The following is a 17,877-nucleotide window of genomic DNA, read 5'->3' as shown; positions in this document are numbered from 1 at the left end:
ACCTTCGTATGGGAGAAGCGTCCAGCCTGCCACCCGCCGCCCTCCCTTGCCGGCGCCGCTCGGCCGAACAAAGGCGGCAGCGGCGGGTCCCCTTTGTGCGGCGCGGGCAGGAGAAGGGGCGATCCCGCCCGCTCGGAGCTCCCCGCCCCGGGCTCCCCGCCCCGCCAGCCCGGCCCGGCGGCGGCCGAGAGGAAGCGCCGGCAGCGCGGCGGGCGGGCGGCCTGCGAACAGCTCGGTCCGGCCTCCGCGCCCCGTTCCCGCCCCTCCACCGCCGATCCCCCGCCCCCTCCGCCTCCTCCTCGCGGCGGCGGGCGGCTTTCTCGGCTCGGGCTCCTCGCGCTTCTCCGCGGCTTCGCCTCGCTCCTCTCCGGAGGCTCCCGCGCCGCGCTGGCCAGGACGGTGAGTGCGGCGTCGGCTCGGGGCTGAGCGCGGCGCCGTCCCGCAGCGGTGCCCCGCTGGCCGGGGGCGGCCCCGGGCGAGCGGGGGCGGGCGGGACCCCACTACCACCCCCGGCGGGCGTCTGGCGAAGGGGCTGCAGCGCGGGCGGGGGTGCGGTGCTGGCGGCGCCGCGCTGCCCCGGGGACGGCGGGGGCTCGCCCCCTCCGGGCGCTGCGGCAGGAGCCGCCCAGCCCAGCCCTGCCCGCCCTGCCCAGCCCTGCTCGCCGCGGGGTCGGCGGGCGGGCAGCTCCCTCCGGGGACTGAGAGCAGCCCGTGGGTGGGTGTGTCGCGGTGGGTGCCTCGCCGGCCGGGCCGGCTTCTCCCCTGCCTCCGGGAGAGGCGGCTCCGACCCCCAGCTGGCGAGCGGGTCCGCGGCAGAGCCGGTAGAGCGGTTTGGCTCTTCTGAAATGCCTCGGTAATGTCAGGGGAAAACATATGGCCCAGGAGAAAGCCGCTGGAAGCGATAGCCGTTGAACTCCTCCGAGTTATTTGCCCGGGTCGGTGCGAAGTGAGAACTTCCTCCCGGGATGCCCTTTCGGGGGATGCGGGGCTGAACACATGGCTGCCTCCCCTGGGTCTGCCCCGCATCTGTCACAGCACCGCCTGCCACGGGGCCTGCCGGCGCCTGCTCTCCTTTCAGAGTGCTAATCTGACCTCAAGAAAACTTTAACTAGGAGAGGGGAGGAGGCTGATCCAAAGGTAATATACTTAAACATGTTGGGTTTTTTTTCCTTCTCTTCTTCCTTCCCTCTCTCAGACAAGGCATCTGTGAAAAGGAGGAAAAGAATGGAATTGTGTCCAAGGGTCCAGTGTATTTGGCAGCTCGTAGTGCAGAGAGGAAGGTTAAAACTTTCAAAGACCTGTCATTGGCAAATTAACATCTCCAGTGAATCATAGCATTAATTTCTTTAAACTTGAATTTTATGGTCATTTGCGTGTTGATCCTTGCTTGTGTTTGAAGTCTGCAGATGCTGTGTTCAGATATTTAAGGATGAAATGTCTCAGTTGTGTTTGAAATGACAATGCTATTGTGTTTTGTAAGCAGCAAGACAGCTTTTATCTTTAATGTAGACCATTTTATCACTCAGCTGTAAATACTTGCTCTGTTTGTAAATCTGCCACTGATTTGTTGGTTGGCTTTGCAGAGGTCACTTTAGTTCATCAAATACAGGCATTTTTTTGGAAAATACCTGTATTGATTTAATATGGTACTGGGTCAAACTTGGCATTTATAATTTATTTCACATTTGTACTAATGTGCCATATTAACCAGGCTTTATAAAGTAACTATTCCTTGGTTCTGCATGTAAAGCCTACTGGCAGATCTCGGTGCATGGTGTACAGGAGGTGTGCAGCTTGGCTTGTGTCTGATGTTAAGTGTCCTACTTATTTAAAAATGTTGGGAGCTCTAAAAAGGTCAGTGTAATCCATACCACACATGTGCTCAACTGACCTAGAATTAACAAGATAAAGCACTTTTAAGCGTTTCTGAAGTAAAAGTAGGGTGTTACGTCCTCGTGCTAACAACGGATTGGTTTTTCAAAGCATCCAGTGCTATGCTCCCCAATTTGAAGGGTGGCAAAACACCCACCTCGCTGCTGCAAAGCTTGGCTTAAGCTGGTGAGACGGGTCATGAGAGCAGAAGGCACCAGCAGCGTGAAGATGCTCCCTGGAGAGATGAGCACAATGGTGACGGTGGCCAAGGGAACTGGGTGCAGAGACCACCATCAGGGACGGCGGGCAGCCCTTGCCATGGTGTGGGGCTGTTGGAGTTGATGAGCTGTGTGCCCTTTCAGGGCCCTCATTTTATGTGGGTTAGTAACTTAGCACGTCAGTTGATATTTCATGCTGCGGCACTGAGTTTCCCCTCTGGGTTTCAGGAGGCAGCAGGCAGGTGCCTGTGCACCGCGGTGGAGATGCAGGCATAGAAGGAATGTGGTGGTTTGTGTGATTTACTGCCTCGATGCCTTGCACTTGCCTGTGCCAGCAAGTTCACTCTGTTGCACAGAAGGCCCAGACTGCCTTCATGCCAGTGCATCCATGTTAAGAAAATCATGTCGCAAGCTGAAGTTAAGAGGGCAGCAGTGTTTCCCAGATTCATGTGGAGACCATTCACTGTCACTTTGCTAGAGTAGTTCACGTGTCCTGCTGTAGCACTTGGCCAAAAGCACCCTCCTTTCCTTCTCCTCATGGGCTTGTGGTAGGCATGCTGGAGATCTCGAATTGTTACTGGAGGCACTTAATATAGGTGCAGTCTTCCACTGGAAAGGAGATGGTTTTCTGTTAAAGTTTCATGCTGTGCTTCAAAATCTGGAGGGCTAAGTTTGATTTAGTGAGGCAAAACTCAGTCAAATTGTAGAATGTAGCCTTGCAAACCTGTTAGAGTTGCTCGGAGCTACAGAGCAGCTTTTAGATACTGTGCTAGTGTATAAAGGGAAGGTGTTTCTCAAATGTGCTTTTGTAAGTACATTTCCCAGTGCTGACTAAGTTGGAAGTCAGTACACTGCATTATCATAGGGTAGATTTTGGCCATTAATTGTGATGGAACGCAGAGTAAACGAAGGGTCATGTTTACAGCCTCCCCAGAACCAGAGAGTGTATCTTTAAATTCTGGAACATCTCTGGTCTCTCACTGGCTGACAATGTTTCTTGCTTTCCACTGCTAGATTAGAGCTCCTAATTTTGAATTAAACTGAAGGGTAAGTATATGTCAGCTACAAAGTGTTTTTATTTCAAGGAAGTTTCATTTTAGCAGGGCACGTTCTGAGAAGTTAAAAGAACTAGTTTGTTTGATTTGTCCACAGGGTTGAAGACCTCTAGGAGTTGGAGGTTTAAATAAAATTAAAAAAAAAAAAAAAAAAAAAAAAAAAAAAGAAAAGGCTTGGACTGTCTTAAATGGAAGGTACAACTGCTGCTTGGAAACTGCATTTTAAGGAGGAGAGAAAGTTTGCCAAGAGGGGCTGTGGACCTTGCTGTGAGAGTAAGATACTGCAAGTTACCAGAAAACCTAAAAGGAATGAAGTGAAGGAGTAGATTGACTGTTGGAGAGCAGAAACTGCAGGAATAGCATCTGAATTGCCAAAAGCTAGAGGATGAAGAAATTTAGGATGAAGAGGGGAAAAATTATAAAAGGAGGAGGAAAAGAGAACTTGGCTATGTTGTTGTTGTGAGGACCAGGCTATAGTTGAAAAATGTATCTGCTGCCTCTAAAATTAGCAACTGTAACCAGTTTTAGATAAGGATAAAGATTTGAACAGAGAAGAAAGATAGGGTAGAAATAAAAAATCCATGGAAATGACCAGAATAAACATCTTACGCCTGCTTCCAGAATCCAGACTAAGTCAGCAAATGGTCTCTGTTTTGGGAGTCTGCGAGTGTTGGCACAGAACACTGGAGCCAGGTTAAAAAAACCCTCAGGATTGGTTGTTGTCTATCAGGTTGAATGTAGCAGTTGAGATAGTAAGATAGCAAAAGACATAGTTCTGTTTATTTTAAAAGGAGAAGAGAACAAAATCTTTACACCTTTTACTCTGGTCTCAATAGTATTCAAGGATTTAGAACAAATTTGGAACAGAAGAAGTATTTAAGTATACAAAGATAAGTGGAAAACAGGATAAAATGCATCATGGATTTGCCACAATTAGGTCATGGAAGACTAAAATCTTATTATTACTGGTTAAATACTGAATGTTGTAGACAAAAGGAGCAGGAGGCTTCAGTTCTATGTGTACACACCATGGCGGGCGTGACACTGAAAATAACTAAACTGGAAATGCGAGGCTTGGCTGAAGAATGGTGAGGTGTCTCCTGAAGGAGAAATTGTGACTCTGCGTGAATAAAGGAATTACTGATCTAGATCAGTATTAGTGGGGAGCTGGTCTCTTTGGTTTGCCATACTGGCTGAGATAACTGTATGAAAAGGATAATTAGCTAACTTAGCTGATGAGGATAAGTTAGGAAACCTAGTCAGCACTGAGGTTAGTTGGATTACTGCACAGGAAGAACTGAATGTCTGTGATGACTGAAGCAATAGGAATGACAGGAAGTTAAATAGCTCTAAAAGCAAAGTTATCTACTGAATGATTATTAACAACAAATCTGCTATCAGATGGCAGGTCATCCCTTAAAACAGGAGTGGAGGAAAAGGCCTGACTGCCACAGTCAGACAGGGGTACTCTTATGTGATATACTGTGTGTGAAATGGAAGCAAATGTGATCCTCAGTGAGAGCTCTTCAGTGGAGATAGACAAGGTATTAGGGAGACTTCATGTCAAATACTGTACATAGTTCTGGGCACTTATGTACAGAAAATATTAAATTCTAGTGCAATGTGTACAGGAACATCCAGACTACAAAGATGATGCCGTATGAAGAGTCTGGAGTTACATGAGAGACCAAGACTTAAGGTACTCTGGCTTTTGTGGCTTAATAATGGCAGAGATGGGAGATAGCAACTGCTTATAAATTCCCTGGGCCAGATTTCTGGAGAAGAGGAAGGGTCGTAAACTGAAGGTTTGTTCTGTGACTTTGGATTAAAAACTTGATGTACAGAAGGATGATGTGATGGCTTGCTGAATGAATGTTAGAATAATGTACATGAGGAATTCAAAAGGAATTTCCTAACTGTCAGATTTTAGATGCCCTGCTAGCTGTAGGTCTCCTAAGTACCAGCTAAGTGTTGAAGTTTGCATGTGACTGTTAATGAATTGAGCAGTTCAAGTTACTGAAGCTACCATATTTTATGCTTTGGTGTTCACATGTAATCAAAAGAAATAGAAATCACTTCAGTAAAGGAAGTGCGATGAGCAGAAGCACTTATTTTTGGGAAGTGTGTGTTGTCCTGTCACTTCATGGTGAATGGAATTTATAACAAGTGAAAACACTCATCTATGACATTAGTAGCTGCTGCTTTTTCTTCTCCTTTTAGTGTATAATGGAGTAGAATCAAGCTTAACTCATAAAATATTAAAGATGACCACAAATTAATATGTGTGGGACAGAAAATGCATAAATGGATGTGCAGGCTGGGGGTCAGGTTGGCTGACTTGAACCTATAAATAAATAAAAGGATTGAGCTCTCCTGTTGAGTGTGTGCCCGTATTTATCCTCTGTCTGATTTCATGCTCCCTGGTCTTAGGAGTGTTTCATGGCACCGGCTGCATCCTCTTGTTGAGGACTGTGCTCCTGGGAGTAGGAGTAGGGAGGCGTTTCCTGCAGGGGGGACTTGGGCAGAGCCTTGTTCAGTAGAGGAAGTGCAGGGCTGTTGAACACCCGAGGTGGGGGCTCCCAGCTGGAAGTGTGTGTGCTTCCCTGTGGCTTCATTTTGCAGGTGAGTACCTGACCCAGGTGCTGGGGCTGAGCTATACAAAGGCCAACACAATCTAACTGTTGGGAAGAAATTGAAGTATGAGCTGCTCCAGTTGAGACACTTTCTTTAGCATTGCTCTTGAAGATGAGACTGGTACACAGCAAAGAGTCATGTGCCCCATAGAAAGTGTAAAGATGCCATATGTGTTTTGAAGGCTACGCCATGTTGACTTAGTTTGACCTTTGCTACAGCATCAGAGACTATTTATAAGTTCTCCTGTAGCAGATCTTTGTATGCCCAGTGAAACTTCTAGAAGTTTTGAGATGACTCTTCAAAATGAAAGAATATATGATATCTCTATGGATGTATTTTGAGAAGAACCATTGAAAAAAATAAGGTACTTTGAGTGTGTTTGTACAGCAAAGAAAGATCAGTGTCTTGATACTGCTTTATGTCTGTTTATTTCAAATTTATAAGGCAGGTGTCTTACTTCCTTAGAAATAATCCAGTTGCAAACTCCTTTGCAGCATAGTTTATTAAAAATCTGAACTACTGAATTTTAGGTGTTTGCTTTAAATGCACGTGTGGTTTTTTTTTTTTTAAAGAGGAGCTGTGTAATGAGCTCAATGTGTCAGGATCCTACATAGGAAGTAATTGTGAAGAGATTGTGTTGAGCCATCAGAAGAATAATTTAACAATCCCAGGGAAAATTGAATTTATTGTCCTGGTAGCTTTTAGCATGCATTATTAGGCTATTCACTTACTGTGATTTTTCACGTACTCCTGTTGCTCTTTTATACGAGTGTTGGGTGTATCATTAAAAAAGATGAGACTAGGCCTATGCTTTGCATTTGTATAACATCTTACACTTGACAGCCTTCAAGTTCCAGATATTAATGGATGAGGTGGAAAAGTCATTTCATATTTACAAGGGAGAGATTAAACCTAAATTCAAACAGTCTAGCAAATCAGAGAGTAGAGCACTTGTCTTCTGATGCTTTGCTGTGTTCTTTAAAAACAAAATCACTCAAATAATTTCCTATTACAATTTGAGGTCTTGGAAAAGTCTGCATTAAGAAATGGGAGGAAATGTTTTAAGACTTTATTGGACAGGGAAGATAACAGTAGAATCAGTATTGTCTGCACCTCAAGGAACTGGAAAGGAATATCCTTGTTAATAGTTCAAGGAACTGTTTGTGATGAGCATGATCAGACTGGGAAGCAAAGAAATGGATTGGAGCAAGGAGCAAGTGGTATAAGAGATGGAGGTAAAACCTTAAACATGCACATGTGAAAGGGTACAATAGAGGCAATGTGATTGAGAAAGCAAGAAGTATGGAAAGACTGTGAATGAACAAAATGTTGAAGAGGAGAATGAAGCAGAAAAGCTTATGTGTTGCACATGAACTCAGTATTACATATGAATTTAGTATGCACATTAACTTGTATGCAAATTAAATGGAAACCTCATGTTTTATTAATCTCTGTGATGTAACAGTGTCTTATCTATTAACTGCTTGGGTTGCACTGTTTAGAAAAGCCAAGCAGAACCTTAGAATAAAGGTTCTGGAGAACTTTTTAGATGTATCTGTAAATTACATGGTGTCTTGCACAGTTCAAAAACAAAAGAAAGAAAAAGAAGAGTTGCAGGTCGAAGAATGGGTAAAGAAAATTCTACAGCCTTGCAGTGTTTAACTTTCAGATTTCCACATGGTGGGTTTCTTGTGCAAATAGGAGCACTTCTGTTGTGAAGGGATCATTGGTATCAGTCATCTTCTTCATCCAGTACCTCTACACAGTATTAAACAAGTCTATTTTAAGTAACTACCCAAATTCATGAGTGGACCCAGACCTTTGGATTTGTAATGACCTTTGTATGTTGTCTTTCTTTATGTGACAAGTTAATCTGTGTGTGCTACTACCTGGGAGATCAGGTGACCATGAGAAACTAAACTGTTTCCCATGTGTGTGCGTGCGTATACAGATATATGTAGTTTAAATTAGGATGGAGGAGAATCATTTAAGTAATGGTTGGGTAGAGCACTTTTGAGATGATGATGATGATGATAACATACATTTTATTTGTAATTTATTTCATGTATATAACAATTCATATTGCTGTGATCTGTTTGACAGACTTATTTCTCTTCTTGTCTACCTCCAGTGGTTTTAGACCATTTTTTTAAATCTGTTACTTAAGCATATCTCGTCACTGCTCATGCAATCACGTACTTCAAGACTACATTTTGAACAATTCACATTTATTACTAACATTTTTAAATTACTCATGTAAGTACAAGTAGGTAATGTGATAGATTTCACGTGCATGTTGTATTTAATTGCAAGATTCTTATCTGTTGTTTTGCCTTTCTGAGCCGCAATATTACTGAATTATATTGCTGTTGAGTTCTCCCAGTGTGTTAGTTCTGGGTGTTGAATAATTGCAAGTGAGTGTCAGTCCTGAATGAACTCAAATGGTAGGCAATGTGAATGGGATTTCATGGGTAGCTTTTGCTCTATTTGAATGGATGTTATTCTGTCCCTGAAGATCACTTGCGGCTGTTGATCTTCTCTCTATGTAGTAAAACGTGATACAATATGTAGGTACTTGCCGATAAGTCACTTAATTTCATTAATTAGTGTCTGCTAATCAGAAACTAGAATCCCAGTTCCTCAAGGTGAGATTTCTGCAATGTGTTTGTACAAATGGTTGTGGAATATTTGCGGATGTGAAGGTCTGCTCGCTGAGATTTCCTGCAAGACCTCCATAAATGCTTTGCTAAAGGATTTCAGATGTTTCAACGAATTTTGTCTGTATTTATTGTTACTGTGCTGTCTGCAGCTTGTACTGTTTGCTGTGCAAGTTTGAGGTTTATGCCCATTGTAGTACTGTGTCCTATTTCATGCAAATGAAATGATGCTTATAGCTGAGGTGAATCTCCCAAATCTTTGTGTATTTTAAACCACACATTTCAGGTCTTTTCCCCTAGCCCCCCTTTCTTTCTGTTTGATAGACTGTGGGGAAGAGGAGAAACTGACTCTAATGAAGCACAGTGTATAGGAATGCACAGTGTTATCTCTTGAATTTGGAGAGAAAATGTTGTTCTCCTCTGATCTTTGCTGTAGTCATTTCAGGTATTCCCTTGTGATGGTAATAAAGTATTTAGAAAAAAAAATCTTGATTTTTTTTTTTTGATGGCCTGTTTATTATAGCAAGTTTGTGCTATTATAAAGTTTCTCTTTTAGGAAAGAGATAACCTTTTTTTCCTGTTTAATTGAAAGATGATCAGTGTCATTTCTCTCTTCCTTCCCTCTCAATCCCCCTTAAAACAAAACAAAACCTTCAGTCCTCAAACAAAAGTGTCTTTGTTTTTACATTTGTTTTATGAAATTGCTTGAATCCTTTGGGAAAAGCTTTCCTCTCACAGGAAGAGAGAGAAAAAAAACCCACCCTCCTAAAGCCAAAAACAGCAAGTCTGCTACCAGACATTACTTTGTTTTGCTATCTGAATAGTAGCAGATTGCATAAAAGAAGCAATTTCTCATCTTAATGAATGAAAAGTGCAATTGCAGAAATGCACACAAATAGACATACGGTTTTCACTCCGCAAATGTAGAATTGGTAGCATTCAGGGCAAAAATTTGCTGCATACCTTTCTTGAAGCTTCTTTGGACTGTTGGTGGGAGTGGAATTTTCAATGGGATATTTCGCAGCCCTGAGAGGTGAATCAAATGCTCTTTAGCCTTTCTGATTTTGTTTTCTTTTTTGTTACCATATATTCCTGAAAGTGTCTTGGTTTTACATCTTTGTGCTGTTCTGATACTGTGGCTCCAGTTGTGAAGCCATCCATCTTGGTATGCTAGGCAGATGTGTGAATAACCCTCTCCTGGTCTAGGAACCTGGCAACTGACAGGAAACATGACTTAAGTGAGAGGCTGAACCAGAAATACAAAGAATTACATGAAATACCACCCTGCTAATTTGTTTGCATGGGCTTTATCCAGAAACTGTACCAAAAAACAAGAGTGCTGATGAGCTAGAACAAGATTATTGCAGCTGACTTTCTCCCAAATGTAATAAAAACGCAAAATCGAGTCAGTGGCCTACTGTTCTCAATCACCTGTATTATTATACAGGCTGAAGGGATCAAGGATGAAGGAAAATTTTGAGTAAATGCTGAATGTGAATGAAAAAATAAGGAGGCCTCCCTTAACACCAGGAGGTAAGGGCTCTGTAGAGTAGGAAATCAGACGCTGGACTAAAAGAATGATATAGGGCTGTCCTAGAGGACATCCTTGTAAGCATTTTATGGATAATTTGGAATATGGTGGCCTCCCTGGGATCCCATGGCACCTCACATCTTGGGCAGCTCTTGAACTTTGCTTGACATTCCCTCTGTTGGTGCCCTGCATTGCCATTCTGTGTGGAACCTTTGCAATCAAGGTAATTTTGATAGTGTGCAGCCATGAAACAGCTGTGTCTTTGTGACTGGCTTGTCCATAATGTGATGGTGAAACCTGCATGTTGTTTCCTGGACTTACTTTTTAATATCCTAACCTTGTAGGTACACCTTCTTGTCTTTCCAGTGCCTGGGAAGAGAACTGGGCACTCTGAAAAGCCTTCTGGAGTAGCATCCATACCACTCATAAACAGGCATGTGCAGAGATGATTATATGCACATTCACCTTATATTTGAAACATTTTTAAGTGCTCTTCAGGAAGACTAGACCAGAGAATTATAGGTTTTGGGGAGATAGAAGCTGAATTAACTTGTGCTTTGCTGGCTAAGCGGCATTAATGTTTTCATTACTTGGCCTAAAATGGAGTAGGCAAAAGCTATAGGGAGAGGCCCTGTCCCCCAGCTATGCTGAGCTTAATAAAAGATAGGATTTCTCCTTCTAAACTTTCATTATCCAAGAACTGCTATGAAGGTATCAAATGATGCTGTTTAGATTGTTGTAATCAACTAATTTGATTTCCATATTACTTCTGGATGACTGTTACTGAAAAGATTTTTTTATAAGGTGCCCTGCCCCACTATGAAATCAGATCCTCACACTCTGCCTCCTATGTATATTTTACTGCACTGTGTGGGCTGCACTGCTGAGCCAGAGAGTAGAGAGGAGTATTTGCCTCGCGCGCTGTCATTACGGTCAATGCTAATCAAATGCTACTAATACAGTAGGCTTGCTTTACTGCTGAATAGCAGGGTGATAGTATATATTTTAGTCAGAGGGGATCAGCGGAGCTGTGGAGCAGCAGAGCTGCCCACCCTATAGACCCATGTACACTCTCGCAGTACTCTTCGTTCCCATTCTGCTGTGGGGCCAAAAAGTTTTCTCCAAGAACATTGTTTTCTGTAGGTGCTGCAGCTGAGGTGGGACGACGTGGAGACTGGAAGGATAAAGACTGATATCTGAAAAGCCCTTGCAGTGGATGTGGTTAGTATTGCAGCACTGCAGGCCTGTGGCATGTCAGCTGTTACTGCAGTTTAATGCTGCAGGAATTGCAGTATGAGTAGGACAGGAAGGCAAGGAGGCAGCTTGTATAATGGTAGCTGTGGTGCAGATACTGTCTGATGCAAAGCTGACTGCTGTGAGGTTCCAGTCTTTCTCCTACGTCTTTCCCATGCCTAGAAATTCCACTAATTTAAAGCTGAATTTCTAATGAGAAACAAAACCTGTTCCTTAATCAGTGTGATTTGCTTTCATGGAATATTTCATTCAACTTAGTGCAAATTGTGAATTAAATTGTGCAAATTAAATCAGCTGTTTTTGACATTGAACTAGACTGAAGAATGCTGTCAATCCCCATGAAGTCCTTCTACAATGAAGTGTAATTTGGTACCATAATATACTGTGCTTAAAGGAGCAATAAAATAGTTCTGCACTTAGTCCTTTTTGTGTTGCATTTCTGGAGCTGCAACAGTGGATTTCCTGTTGTTTCCTTAATACTTTCCCTTCTTGCTAGGCAATATATAGAACACCAAACTTCTAAAATCCACTTAAAGTGTTCTGAGAATAACTGATATGTTGGAGTGGAGAAAATAGCCTCTTGTTCTTCTGTAGAACAGTCACATGGACACTGTTGTTTTTTTTTTCTTCTTTCTTTGAAGTTGTTTTGCAGAGTTACACACTGCTGCACAGATATTCCTAGGATGGGATTTTTCTGAAGTCAATGTCAGAACTCACTTTTTCATACTTGCAAAGATCGTGGTCTCTGACAATGAAATATACCTCACTTCAGTTCTGTTTATCTTGTTCACCAAGTCAAACAGCTCTTATAATTTTTATCCATGATCAACTAGCTCATTGGCATAACAATTAATAAAAGTGTAAATGAGAATGTCAGAAACTCTGTGGTCACCACTCTCTAAACTTCACTGACACCTCTAGTAAGTGTTCTCCAAAGATAAGGAAGAGGCAGAGGCTGGATATGGAGGAGGGAATTACAGTGCTAGAGTATGGTTGGGTTAGTTGTGGCTGTTGTGCTTTGTACCTCTGAAGGCTCCTGAGAAAGAAGGGAGTGTGCCACTGGGTTACTGTCCAGTGTCTCTCTTTTTTTTTTTTAAATATAATGATGTCTCTGATCACAGCTTCACAGCCTTTGGCAGTTTAAAGTATAGGAAAACTTCTTTTCCCTGGTGGGAAATTACAGTACATACCTGCTTAATTGTTCTCAATTACGTGATGGTTTTGGTTTTAACCAATTCTTTTCTGACTTGGGAAGAAAAGGGATTTGTTCTTCATGAAAAGGGCTGTATTATACAACTTTTTCAGATTATTTAAAAACACATTTCTAAGCATCTAAATTATCTTGATTTATATAGTTGGTCTTCAGCTTGAATAAGTACAAAATGTAAAGCGACATAAAATTGAGATGTCTGGTTTATTATGTTGTCTGCTTATAAAATATATCTAACTATTCACAAGGGAAAATATTCTTCAGGAAAAAAAATCAAATTAAGTAACGCCTTAATGTCTCTGTTGTTACTTTTCTTAAATTCTTTTCAGTTACATTTTTTCCCCCTTCTAACAATCTCTAGGATGTGTATTTGAGCTAACCATTAAATTCTTAATTTTTGATGTCTGTAGTACTTTTTACCTTTATACTAATGTATGTAGATGAACAGGTCAGGACTTGACTTATATAATAAAAGTGCCTTAATTTACTTCTATGTACATGCCAGCATGTGGGTATTTAAATAAAAAGGGAAAAGAACAGATGAGCTGGTGCCTGGTATAGTAATTGTATCTGGAGACTGATACTTGTGAAAGGAGGGCAGCTACGAAAATAGCCTTCATCTGATGCTGGTTTTTCCCCATCCTTACTGTAAGGGCAGCTTGTGGAGACACACCTGCAGTAGGGTGGAGCCCAAGAACCTGCTTGGGGCAGAGTGTTTCCTCAGCCTTCCATTCTGTCTTGAAGGCAGGCTGCATGTGTTGGGCTTGTCCTGGCAGTAGGGTGCACCTCATGGCCATGCTCCCCAATATTCTTGAAAAGAGGCAGCCCCTGGAAAGCACAGAATGTCCCTGCTGTGCCCCAAGTTCAGGCTTCTTGCAGTAGCCCACAGTACATGGCCTGGCCTGCCTCTCCCCTGGAAATGGGGCATGGCTGGCCTCTGGGTTGGACCATAGGATCTACGTAGCCATCCCTGCTGAATCCATTGGTGTCCCCTACCTCTGGTTCTGTGAGGGGTACTTGATAGGAGAACCACAGCTCACTTCAAGGGCTGATGTGCCCAGAGTCCAACTGTGCAGTGCACTCGTAGGTCATAGTCAAGGTTTTGCATTTTCAGTAGAGAGAAATAGCAGTTCCTTCACATAAAACACTATCAGAATATGCAAAACAGTGTTCCCAGGAAAAAGTGCATGCATGAGATGGGGAAAAGGAGTTGACAGAGGAGCTCTGGTTTATGATTTTCACCACTGACTGTGGGATCTGCAGCATTCCTCAACAGTGTCTGCAGGTAATCTTGAGTCATCTCGGAGACCAAAGGCTGAATCTTCCTCTCTATCCCTTGGTATTTTTTTCTGTAACATGATGGCATCCACATGTGTACACACACAAATAATATTCTTTGCTTAAAAATCCTAAATGTTTCTGTAGGGACCTGATCTAATCTTCTAGATGAGCTTTCCCTTTCTGCAGCTGGTTTGAACTGAATCTGGGGAAACAGTTACAGTACATGTTCTGCATCCAAAGGAGAAGTGTTGCTCCTCTGAGGACCGTTAGCTATGGTAGGAACGTAGTCCTTAGTGGGAGGGCTGGGCTCAGACTCATGTCTTGCCCTGCGCTTGGAAAGGTTGTCCGCGAGTCCTGAGGTACAGCATTGCTCCTGCGAATGTTCTGAAGGCTGGTGACAAGGCAGAATGAGGTGGGCACCCAGTGAAATGTATTCCCCAGGCCCTTCTCCCCTGTTCTTCCCTAAAATATCTCAATGCTCTTACTTTTATCTTACTGTCAATCCTCTGAGTTGCATTGTCTGGAAATAGTTACTTTCTCCTAGAAGTTCTTGCTGGTGGTGTAAGATAACTTGGCAACATCTATGAGAAAGTGGTTATATGGGGAAGAGGTTATTTTGAGATTTTTGTCTTAATTGGAAAAGTACCAAAAGCTGGGAAGTGCAAAATACATGTGCTTTTTTTTTCCTTGAAATTTCACACTGCTTTTCCAAATAAATTCTCCTGCCTTTAAAAGGGCGAGTCCTTGCTCAAAAGCAGTGATTCCCAAATGTTCCTGTTTGAGCCAAGAATAAAATCTTTTTATGCAATCTCTTCAGAGCCTGCCTTTGAGAAAGAACAAATTTAGTCTTCTTTTCGAGACTTTATTCTCTTTATAGAACATAATGAGTTTGCTTTTCAATAGAAAACTGAGAATTACAGTGAAGAGGCTCTGTTGTATTTTGGCTTGATTTTTATGCAGGATAAAGCTGTTTAGTATTTAATACAGTAAACTGTTTAAAAGGATAAGTTTTATAATTACCATGAACTTTTAAATAACCATTAGTATTAGTACTTGATTGTCAGTAACAGCATGATGTAATAATATTCAGAAATTAGCAGATACAGAATAACTATCTGAGCCTTTGCTCTTACTAAGCTGGATATCAAGGCTTTGGCTTTATATGTAGGAAAATGGTTGCAGATACAGTCAGAGCTTTTTAAGATTTTTTTTCCCCTTGTTTATCCTTATTTGCATATCTTAATTACGTAAACATCTTAGTTTGGAAGCTGAAATGCTCTTTTATTTCTCCAAGTATCTTTCACTATCAGCTCAGTGAGTGCCAGTTTTTAGGAGCTTGTTAACTTGCCTGACAGTTTCCGCATAGTCAAATATGGGAGCTGATGCCGGACTGCTTTAAAATAATAATGATTACCCTAAAATTCCTTTTATACTTAGTGGTATCATCCTGTACCTTCATTTTAAATTAGCAAGCATGCATATAGTGTATGGGAAGAAGTAAGTTCTCCCTTGCTCTGTGATAACTGTTGTTGGACTGCAGCTGACTCTTCAGGCAATAAAGAAACCTAGTGGTAGAATATGAAGTGGTATTATACCACTCCAGATAGCAATCAGCTTGTCATATATGCTTGAGGGGAAGGGTCAGAAAATAGCCTGCAAACGTTTCCACTTCCCATTGTTAAATTGTGGTTTTGTTATTGTCAGTATTTGGCTACTAGTGGGGTAAGAGATGCACCCAGTTTATGTGTATATCTCCCCAAATTCAGTTCTACTAAACTTCAAGAGAAACAGTACCAAATGTAGGCAAAATGTCTCTTACTCCTTTGGAATTTAAACTTTTATGACAAAATGACTTAGAACTGAAAGCAGTAGTTTTGGTTTCAGAGGACAACAGAGATTTCTCAAAGCTACTGCACTGGAAAGTATATTGGTCTCTGTGGTTCTCTTTTTATTGCACTCTATGCTAAACCTATAATCACGGGATTTAGAAAACCCCTCCCCATGCACTTTTTAGTAATGACCTAGTCTTTCCATGAAACAAAATGGATCTGTGGACTTCTAGATGTTCATTTAGCTCCCAGGTGCACCAGAAGAGCTCCCAGATAAAGAGCAGGAATTTCTGAGGTCCCAAGCCCAGCTGGAAGTTTCCCACTGTAACTCCTAATGCCATGTTGTAGTACAAAAGTATCAGAAAAGACTGTGTGAAGCAAAAGGAAATGAAATTTAAAGATGAACCTTGTTCTTTTACTAGTCATTTTGAAGCACCAGATAAATGATATTATTATTTAATTGTTAGGGGAATTCATTGTGTTTGAAGGATTCCTCCTCCACTCTTCAGTTTGTGAAGACCTTTACCAAGTGCATAGACTTCATTGGTTCATCCAGGAATTTACATAAAGGTAATGCAAAGTTCACAGGTGTGGTATGACTGTGTCGACTTGAACTGTTTAGTATGTCCACAAGAAGAGGGAGTTTTTTCTCTTTTCTTGAGCTTTTTCCTCACTGTCAAGTCAATTCCCAGAAATGGTGAGTTGTGCGTGTGTCACGTCCAGGTATCATTCTGGCAAAATCACTGACAAGCTGATGGTGTGTGGTTATTGTTTGTTTTTGGAAGAAGGCAGATACTCTACTTCCTAAGCCAAAAAGAAACTTTTCTCAGGCAAAGCTTGATCTCTTTGTAAGCACTTTTAAATCCTGCCTGTGTATTGCAGGTGCGTGCCCAGACCACATGCTGCCTGGTGACTGCTGCTTCTGTGAACAGAAGGATTAGAATAGAGTTTCAGCCTTAATCCTGGGTTTCCTGTGCAGATTCACTTCCCAGTCTTATTCCTGTTTAGTAGCCTGTGTGTTAAAGTGCATGTTTTTATTTATACTTGCTTGCTCCCCAAAAAAAGGCACTGAGTGGTATTTTGATTTTTATTCTTGATGAACTATGTAAAATGTTATGCCTTCTTTTTTCCCAGACTCTTCACAGAGTAGTAATTAGCCATGTGCTATGCAAGTTTGTGCAGAAAAATGAATTGGTTATCTGTTAATTAAAACTAAATGACAGCAGTTTTATATTTAGATTATTTTAGAGTATCTAAATTATTTAGGATATGAAGTCTTAATTTTTTTCAATGAATGCCTTAGTCTCCTCTTTGTTACTTTTAAACTTTACAGTAAATATATATGTTTTTTATGTACAGAATTGTATGCTATAATTAAAAATAACAGGTTTTGTCTTCCTGAGGGCTTGAACTGACCTTCAGGATTTTGTGAAATGTGAAAAATCATTTGTTCACTATTTCAGTGGTCTTGCTTTTTGTACTTTTATGATCCCTGCAGTTTTAAATGTGGTTTGTGCAAATTGAACTGCATCTAAAATTTAATATTGGCCGGGAAAATATCCTACAACTAAATTTGTTCAGCAATATAATGGATCAAGAAGTTGGTAAAAGACTGTTTTCTCCTTATGCAGTTTCTTTTGCTTATCCTTGAAAATTTTGTATTTAGGGAGCAGTTTAAATCATCTGTCAGCATTAGTTAAAACAATAGCTAGCATACAAGCTGGTTTAAGCAACAGGAAGATTAGTTTCTTGGTGCTGTAACAAATTTAAAGGAAATATTTTTGAATTGTGTAATGATGGCACATGATTAGATTTTTGATTAAAGAAAAAGTGCTAGAAGCATATGTTTGTGGTGTGTTAATTTTTTTTAAGATTTTCATGTCTTAATTTCAGTTTCTTTACCAGTCTATTGAAGGACTGGGCTTGGTGCCCTAGTGAATCCTCCATGGCTTGTGTGAAAATCTAGTCAAAACTTCAGGGTTTTCAAAACCTCTAAGTCAATAAGATTTTTGATGTGTAGATGGTGTTAATGTATATGTGGATCCTACAAAAGTAAAAATCCATGGTAAGACTTACAGGAGAATGTGTAGAGGTAAATGTAGTTACAAGGCTCTTGAGAAAAAACTTCTGATGTCAACAATTTCACTGATGTGTTTCTGCAAAATGATTGCCAGCATTTTCTCATTCTCACTACACAAAAGGGTACTTAAGTGAAAATTAAGCCTATCTGGAGGAACCAGTGGTTAGCTCTTGTGTCCCTTATGAGGGAGTTGTGAGCTTCCCCCCATATGGGGAGGGAAAGGAGAAAAGGGAGTTCTTCCATTTCTGATCCATAT

General features: G+C 41.5%; 1 protein-coding gene across 1 annotated transcript in view; it reads left to right on the top strand.

Moving 5' to 3' along the window:
* The first annotated feature begins 298 nt into the window (after positions 1-298).
* Positions 299-17,877, top strand: part of FAM110B (family with sequence similarity 110 member B) — a 114,386-nt gene continuing 96,807 nt past the window's right edge. Inside the window, exon 1 of the mRNA XM_018080052.2 lies at positions 299-399. The gene's annotated coding sequence lies outside the window, so the exon portion shown is untranslated. The remainder of the gene's footprint in view (positions 400-17,877) is intronic.

This window comes from Manacus vitellinus, unplaced genomic scaffold, assembly GCF_001715985.3.
Source record: "Manacus vitellinus isolate BGI_N305 unplaced genomic scaffold, ASM171598v3 scaffold_1_pilon, whole genome shotgun sequence".
Lineage (NCBI taxonomy): Eukaryota > Metazoa > Chordata > Aves > Passeriformes > Pipridae > Manacus > Manacus vitellinus.
The sequence above is the reverse complement of the archived record's forward strand: the minus strand, read 5'-3'. Positions and strand labels throughout refer to the sequence as shown.